Raw genomic sequence first — 8,843 nt, forward strand, 5'->3', positions numbered from 1 at the left:
AAAAGGACTGGTCTCGATTTGCCCATTTTATGGCTAAATGCAAATCGTCGGAGCCCCCACTAGCTCCGTCAGGTCGGCAACGTCAGCAAGGCCTTGGGAGGAGCTGACATGGTGCAGTCATCGCTTGACCACTGCCAGCTGTGGGCCAGATGTCCCATCTTCCGGGAGGAGCAGCCGGCTCGGAGACACGCGCACCGCGGGGCACCCACCTGGCCAGCGGCCACCGTCAGGGCCGGCCAGGCGCGCTTAGAGCTTCAGTGACGCAGGCCCCTTCCGTTACCCCAGCTGCAGGAATCCTTGTGCAGCTTCTCCTGGATGGCTTTATGGAGAAAAGATAGGCCCATAGCGAGACTGCATTGCTATGTTCAAAACGCGAAAATGGTGATTCTTGTGTATATTCTTATGCCATGGCTCCCTCATTAAGCCACACGTCCCTTGAGAGCAGGAAGCTTTCTGTCATTGCTTTTAACACTAGAAGGTGTCGTGCTGGTCTGTAGTAAAATGGGGCATTCCTGATACAGGTTTAGCTAGACGTGTGTCCCACATTTGTCTCATCCGGCAGCATTTCCTGGTCCTTGGTCATGAGTGGACAGTTTTTTAGGTTGATACCTGGGTGCAAATACCACGGGAAAATAGCTCCAGATCTGCTACTCTACCCTCAAATTTCATTTTCTTGTTAATATAGAATTGTTGCTACTTCTGTTTTTCCTTCTGTCTTCTCTTAGGGTGGGTAGTTTTCCTGAAAATCGTTGTCAGAAGATTGGAAGGAGGATAGGAGAAGGGTTAGGGAATTAGGAGAATTGAACAAATAACATAAAACTTTTACAGGCAGACATTGGAAACGTTGCAGGTCTGGTTCCAGAACCGCAAGAAAGCGAGTCATACTCTTTTTGCTGGTGGAGGGTCTGGCCGTCAATGTGTAAAAAGGACAACATCCGTGAAGAGCAGTAAAGCCAGGCACAGTTAAAACGAGATGTGCCTGCACTGATTTGAGGTCTTAAAGTTCTGGAGCCTCTTTGTCACTGTCTCTCCAAAGATTCTAGAACTCAGTGACTGTTCACAGATTGATTTTATTCACATGTTTCTTCCTAACTTTTGAAAGAATCTTTCCTACATTTGTATTCATGTAGCCTAAGTTGAAATCTTGACAGAATGGAAGCACTGGAAATAGGGTGTGGGGGAGACAGGGTCGGATATTAAGGAAAGGAGAGTAAGAAGATCCTGGTTAGGGGAGAGGATATCGAGAGCTTAGAAAAAGAATGAAGACAAAACAATAGAGCGGGTCGCCGATTAGTAGATTGTGCTATGTTGTGCTAATAATGATACTCTACATTCTTGAGCACTGAGAATTTGTCTAGTGCTTATTGTGACTGAAAAATACCCCCATTGCCTCATTTGAGGAGCCCTGAGAATTCTGGCAGTAAAGGAGAAAGGCAGCCTCGATAGCTGAGTGCCATCCAGAAAGGTAATCTGGGATCCAGGGTCCATATTGTTTTAGTGTCTCCACCCCACCCCCAAACTGGAAATCGAAGACTATGGGGAAGGGGTAAGTGGGTAAGGTACACAGGACTCTGCCTGAATCTGGATGCCGTTGCTGAAATTCCAGGAGCGGAGGCAGCCAGTAAGAGCTCAAATGCTGTGTCTAACTTAGGAGACAAATTGGAAGGCACCAGATCGCTTCCTGAATGATGAGGTCGTTGAGGGAGAAGCTCTGTGCACCTACCACAGATCTTACACCCACTGAGCCTCCCCAAATAATGACCGACCGTCTTGCTCAGGGGGCTCCTGGTGGCAACTTGTAGTCCTCCTAAAATGAAGTGTTTTAGAAAACTTGCTGAAGGAGTTGTATATTTCAAAAGTATAAAGACCATCCTTGAAGAGTCTTAAAACACACACACAAAAAATCAGTTTCAATTCACTTTAACTGTTCAGCTCTCTCTATAGAGGTGTTCAGTTGGCTAGATTATTTTGTCCAATTTTCGCTCCAGGATCCCTATCCCAACTCCCTTTGGAGCCCTAATGCTTCCTGCTCCCTGTAAATGATAGTAACTTCGCTGTAACCCCCAACAGTATTTTCGTATCCCACCCCAGGAGGCTGAAGAGAAAGAAGGGAGGGCAGTTGTAACAGGACCAAAGTTCTAAAGACAGAAGAATAGGCTTCAAAAGCTGAGCTCATATGATAATTGATTAGGGAGATGTCACAGGTATAGTTACCCAGCCCACAGATAAATATTAAACACAGGTGAACAACAGTCCAGAGGAGAACACATGGATAATTCATGTATTGCGTTTCTGTTTACATCCTCACCTACTCCCTACCTTCTAGGCTAATGTAGATTCTGCCTTGATTATAGAGGAAAATGTGGGGAACTAGACAGGGTCTTGGAGCTCATGGCTCAGCCTCGTGACCTGGGATGTGAGCAAACGGGTTAAGCATTCATAGGTGACTTGGCCAACACCACACAGCTAGGTAATAGCAGAGCCAGAATTAGAACCACTATCTCCCTCTTCAGAGCTGATTACTTTCTCCACGTTTCTCCAAAGGGGCCACCAACTTCTTCCCACTCTACATGCACAACCTGCCATCCATCAGGGGTGGAGTCTCTTTTCCCTCCTCTTGACTTGGTTTGTGACTTCGTTTGATCAATAGGATGCAGTGGAAGTGATTCTCAGACTTTGTGAGCTCAGACCTCAGAGGCCTGGCAGCTTCTGGCAGCTTCTGTGTCCCCCTCTGGGAAGCCAGCCTCCGTGCTGTAGCGGAGCTCAAGCTGGACGGCTGAGTGAGGCGGGAAGGCTTCATGGACCATCCGGGCAGCCCAGTTTGAGGCTGAGTGCTGCTGAGTGACACCCCCCCAATCGCGTGGAACAGAGCTCCCCATCCAAACTCCTGACAGTTAGACAACTGAAGGACTGCTCATCCTCTGCCTTACTCTGTTAACATGAACTTGATTCTCATAAGCAAGACATCAGAACGTGAGACTGTGGATATAGGTTTCAGAAGTCTTATTAAGGAAACTTAATAACCAACACTTCATATGTGTCAACAGCTCTTGTCAAGACAAGGAGGTTTTCTGCTTTAAATTAATGCAGACACTAAAATTGTAATTTTAATTGCAGTTTATTAATTTGCTGATCAACCCCGCTGTGAGTAGATTAATTTCTACTTAGCACTTAACTGTAACAGAAATTTCTCCAAATGCTCATACCCTGGTTATCTAATGCTACATTTCAGACCACCAGAAAACTCAGTGACCCAAGACAACACTCCTTATTTTGGGGCCTACATTGCAATGTGGGCAGGGCTTCTAGGGGGCGTCCCACTCTGCTCCACTCAGCGTGGGCTCCGGCTGGCAGGAAGGCGGGCTCCCTCATGTCTGGAGGTTGGTGGTGGGAAGGAGACCCGGACAGCTGGGCTCCTCGGGCACTGTTATCTCGAGGGAGCCTCTCCATGTGGTCTCTCCGGCGTGGTGGCTTCAGGCTGGCTGGTCCTCTTACGTGTTAGCTCAGGGATACTAAGTCGTAGTCCCAAGAAAGGGATCCCAGCAGAAGCTGTACTGGCCCACCGGTATTCAAAGATGTGGGACACAGGCCCACCTCTTGATGAAAGAGTGCCAACAGCATGTTAGCGGAATGTGTGGGAGGGCCAGGTTGATGCTGCCATATTTGGCAAACACAATCCTGCCTCACCCAGCGGCCAAACTGCATCTGAATTTCACGCTAGCGATACAATCTTGAAAAACTAATTCCAGGAGTTTTGATATTGTAACAAAACGTTACTGCTAATTGCAATGCCTACGAAAGTTCAATCATTTTCCTTATAGATGACTTGGTTTGGGGGCTACAGTTTATGTCCCTCTCTCCTCAGGATTCCGATGTGAACTGAGGAAGGAGGAATGTGAATGGTCTCGTGTTATTGCTGTTTTGTAAACCTCCCTCTTTAAAAAAAATAGATTCACTGCTTACAGTTGAAACAAGTAGGGTATTCATAGCAAGGTTGAGACATTCTGAATTTAATCTGGCTCTGGCGACCACATATTCTGAAGAAAATTCATTTTGTATGTTCTGTACCAAGTTTTGGATGAAATGCGTAACTTCCCTTACATGCACACGCATGCACGACACACATTCCTTCAGTATCTTTTATTCCTAAGGGATTTCCAGTTCCTCAGCCCGGCTTACCTGCTATCATTTTTTTTTATAACCTGGCAAAGCCACACCATAGGTATGTGGTCCCTTTTTAGCGGTTGCCTGGCAACACCCAAATGCTCAGGGCAGTAAGTGTGCAGAATCTCACTGTATCTCTGGTAGGAATCATATTGTGCCTAGGACTTCATTAGCTAAATTGAACTCATTGTGTGACTAGCAAAACCAGCATTTCTCTGATTGAAAAAACGTGCCCCAGGACACGTGCCAATCAGAGAAGAGCTTCTCTTTTTCTACAGCATTTTCCGGTTGTTTTGAAATCGTTACAAGTAAAAATAAATAAATATCCAGTAAAAAGTAGCCGTATACTCCTTGCAGATTTTTGTACCTATGTTAAATACTTCTCTGTCTGCGGCCTGACCTCTAACTCTAGTTTTTCCAGCTTATTTTCCTAAACTGTATTTTCAATATAATCTGAAGATATGATTTTATAAATATTAAACGCTGGCTTTCCAGACTATGTCCACAGACCCCACGTTAAAGTTTACCAACCACACAGCTGCACTACCCATAACTTTGGTATGTGTCAAATGTTTGCATTTTAAATTGTCTTCTCAACAACGTGATTTCGGAGATTTTGCTGTTCAACTGACTCCTAACATCTCATGCCTGTAAATGAAATGGGTCACCAACAGAAGCTATCAGGGAACAATGTATTCTTTAACAATGCGGTCATCACCCTTCAATTGTGTATGGAGAATTCTTCCCCTTCCATGGTTTACCTCTTTTAAAGCTCAGTGGTCCGAGAAAATTTTTGCAAGAAGCACAGCAACAAAACGAAGAGTGAGATCGATCCTAGCTGAAACATTTTAACATTTCAGTTCACGTCAAGAAGAATGAATTTGTTTTCAAAAGGGTTTGTTAGGACAAAGAAAATCAGGTTACACGCCAAAGAATGGTAAAGCGTGCTGTGAGAGAAATGTAATTGCTAAGAAGAAACCTCAGAGTGCATTCTTGCCCGGCTGATGAGACGCACGGCTTTTTCAAGCGGTCTCCAAAGAACAGCCCTGTCGTAAAACACTGCTGGATCAACACATCTGGCCAAAGGAGGTCAGGGCCACCCAGCGCCCTGTGGTACAAGGCTTCTGCTGCCCCTTCTTCAGTCACATTAGCCAAGGGAGCCGAGTCTGGAAAGTAGCTACACACTCACAGAAATTCTCAGCAAAGTCATTTTCATTGAGAAATGAGACAGTTACTGAAATCAATAGAATTTATTTACAGCGTTTCTCCACCACTGGCCCCCCAAAAAGTGAAGATTTGAACCTGCTTTGTGGATGTTCAGCTCAAGTTGAACTTGGGGCCATTAGCTCTTGACTCTGTAGGATATCTGATGGTGTCAGAGCTTCCCGGGTTCTCTCAGCTGCGCAGGGTAGTTTAACGGGCGTTTCAGTTTCCCTAGAGAAAGGTCCCGGTGAACACACCCTTTCCAGGCCTGGCATTAGGACTGGAGCTCCGTTTAAAAACCAAAGAATCGCTTGTCATTTCTCCTAATCTCCCTGAGCATGACGTTCCCCTTGGGTACAATGAAGCTAATCTCACACGCTCTACTTTTTCACAAGAGTGTTGTTGGGGTGGGGTGGGGGCGTCAGAAAATAAGTAATAGGAATTGAACATTTCCCACAATCTAGACTCTTAGTGCATTATGTGCATTGTTCCACCAAATCCTCGTAATAACTTTATGACATAGGTACAGAGCTCACACGGAGGCTTGGGGAACCTCAGTGCCTTGCGAAAGCCATATCTGGTACGTGGCAGAGGCAAGACTTGAACTTCTAACTATTAAGCTAGTCCACCTCCAATATAGGATATATGGAAACAGCTATTAAAGGGGGAAATGATAGGTCAGATATCACTATTAAAATGTCCTAACTATGAACCTTTATTTAAAAGAGATATATATATATATATAGTGTGTGTGTGCATCTCCATGTATCATTTTTCAGTTTCCATTTTTGTTGATTTAAGAGGCATGACGTTTTTATTCAGATTTTTAAAATGGTAGTAGTATATGATCAGCGTAGAAAATCTGGGAAATACAGTAAAGTCTAAACTAAAAGAAGAAAAACTGTGATGCCAAGTGAGACTTAGAAACCTGTTGGATAAGCATCTACCCCATTTCCCCCCCAAAAGTAAGGCCCTGATAGCACTTTTCTTGGGGGAATAATAACATTTTAATGGCAGCACATAGTTAGAAATCTGATACTTGTTCAATAAGGGTATTAACCATTGCAAGGTGTCATAACTTCTCAGCTGTAATTAAATAAAAAGAACCAGAAGAATAGTTTGCTGAGCAACAAAATGCTTGAGACAGGTGGGATTTGGCAGATACCTCGAGCTTCTAGATTTGCTAATACCCCTGGAGAAACACTCATTTCTAGAAACGCTGGGTCTAGGAGAAAGATTGTGGCCGTAGAGCAGCCTGGGTGGGGCGGATTAGAATGGATTTATTTGTGGGGAATGCCATGAGTATTGACTCAGGCAAACATTCATTCTAGGACAAGAGCAAAGGGTCAGAGAATTCCTAGAATTCAGAGCTGTCCGGAGGCCTTTTGAGGGACATGTAAGGCAGAAATGTGAGTAGAAAGTAGGAGACTAGACTCTGAATATGAGTGGTTCTCTTCCAAAGGCCGAGATTCTTCCTAGAGTGGATCCGTCAGGAGTGTCTGCTCCTATGTTTTCAGTTAATTGCTGGGAGGAAGAAATCTAAATCTAAGACAGAAACCAGAAGATCGCAAAGGGCTGGAAATGCTTCCAGGGAGCCTATTGAGAACGTACTCAGAGATGAGAAACTCGCTCCATGACGTCAGATGCATTTGCCTCTATCTCCATTCCTATCAGAAACAGAGGCACCTTTTCTTTCCCTGAGCTGTCTTGAATTGCCTTCTAATGTCAGTTTCACTCACACTGAGAGGAACTACATTTTCATGTTGTTTTTCCTGGACAAGTTGCCACCTATAAGGTTTTTCCCCAGATTCGGGGCCTGCCATCGACCCTTGGAAGCCAGCACATTTTTTTTCAAACCTAATCCTAGCCATTCTCTGTACTCAACTCCGTCTCTGGCGTCTTCAGCTACCAATTCAGGAAAGGGAAAAGTTCCAGGAAAAAAATGATTGGGTGGGAAACACACACACCCCACACACCCTCCACGTGCCCCCAACGACAGGTTAAACAGTTTTCCTAGGATTAGGTACAAAATTTATGAATCCCATAAGCCCTGCCCTTTTTCTTTTCTAAGCAGGAACAACCCAGTCCCATGATTGCTGGCCAATTTCAGGCACCATGTGGGAGCAGAGAGAAGAACTGACATTCATCCCTTACAGGAAAGCTTTCCTGAGCCGATAGTCTCTATAGGTGTCCTCATTCTGAAATTCTGTGACCTGAATCATCTCAGACACGTAAGACAGACTTAACTGTTACATCTAAGGGAGCGTAACCTTTGTCACTCAAATAACTCTGCTTAAAGGACAGAGACTAAGCCTTATCCCCTTAAGCACAGAATGTGCTTAATACATCCATTGACTGAAAACAAACCACACACCCTAGAACATCTGAAATAGCAGAAAACGAAGTTTTAAGTAGTTAGATTTCGTTATACAGTAATCATACAGTAAATTTGACCGTATGCCAGTCTCATTTTCCTTTTTTATTTTTTTAAAGAAAAGCCTTTCCAATTTTCATTTTGCACATGAGGTTTTAATGAAGAACCACGAAAAAGGAAAATCAAATAGGGAGATCCATGCTGCTCAGGCAACAGAATCAGCAAACAATGAAAGCCGTACCAAAGGTTGTAAAAAGAAATAGAACCTGTAATCTCTGCCTTCCATGCTTTACCACAGAATAATCAGCATTATCCACTGCTTCATTCTCTCTGTGCCTCATGCTAACAGCTTTACAGCTGCTCTCAGCCTCCCTCTTATCCCAGTAATTTCTTCATCCATCAGTAGGAACTATCGATTTGCTTCTTATCAACTTGTAGTTACCATGTAATTAGCACACATTATCTGTTGTAGGTTGTGTCACTGTCATGTCTGCGGCCCCAGAGAAGGGTTATTTTTAGAGCAGAATAAAACATTTAGTTAGACACAGCATTTAAATCATCCAGTTTCCTAATCCCAATTTTGATTTGCCTATTTCCTTAGTCTCAGAAAAAAATTCACACATTGGTCAATCACGTGAGGACATATAGTTCAGTGCTCATATTTGATAAACTTTCTTTCAAAGAAATTTGGATATTTTCTCAGTAATTCTTATTTTTTCCTCCCCTTTGGTTATGAAAAATATAAAACTATACGTTTACTGAGCAGGCTTGAAATTAATTTTGGCTTCGTGTATTTATGTTTATACATAGAGTTATTTATGGGCAAAAACTTTCCAGTGTATACAGTTAGTGAGATTCTTCTCAAGCGATCATATTATGTTTCTGGTGAAGAGATTGAATTTGCATTTTTCATGTGTTCACTTTAAATTCAGGATCAATATTCTAAAGAAGAAAGATATTCTGAACAAACTTAGAAAGTAACTTTGATTTCTTTTTTTATTTCCATTTTTTTATGTAAGATCTGGCTAAGACTAAGCTCTACTCCATGTTCCAACATAAATGGAACTGCTTTCTCTTTTTTTGACCATACTACGTAATTCTT

Source organism: Rhinolophus sinicus, linkage group LG10 (genome assembly GCF_036562045.2).
Source record: "Rhinolophus sinicus isolate RSC01 linkage group LG10, ASM3656204v1, whole genome shotgun sequence".
In the NCBI taxonomy this organism is placed as follows: domain Eukaryota; kingdom Metazoa; phylum Chordata; class Mammalia; order Chiroptera; family Rhinolophidae; genus Rhinolophus; species Rhinolophus sinicus.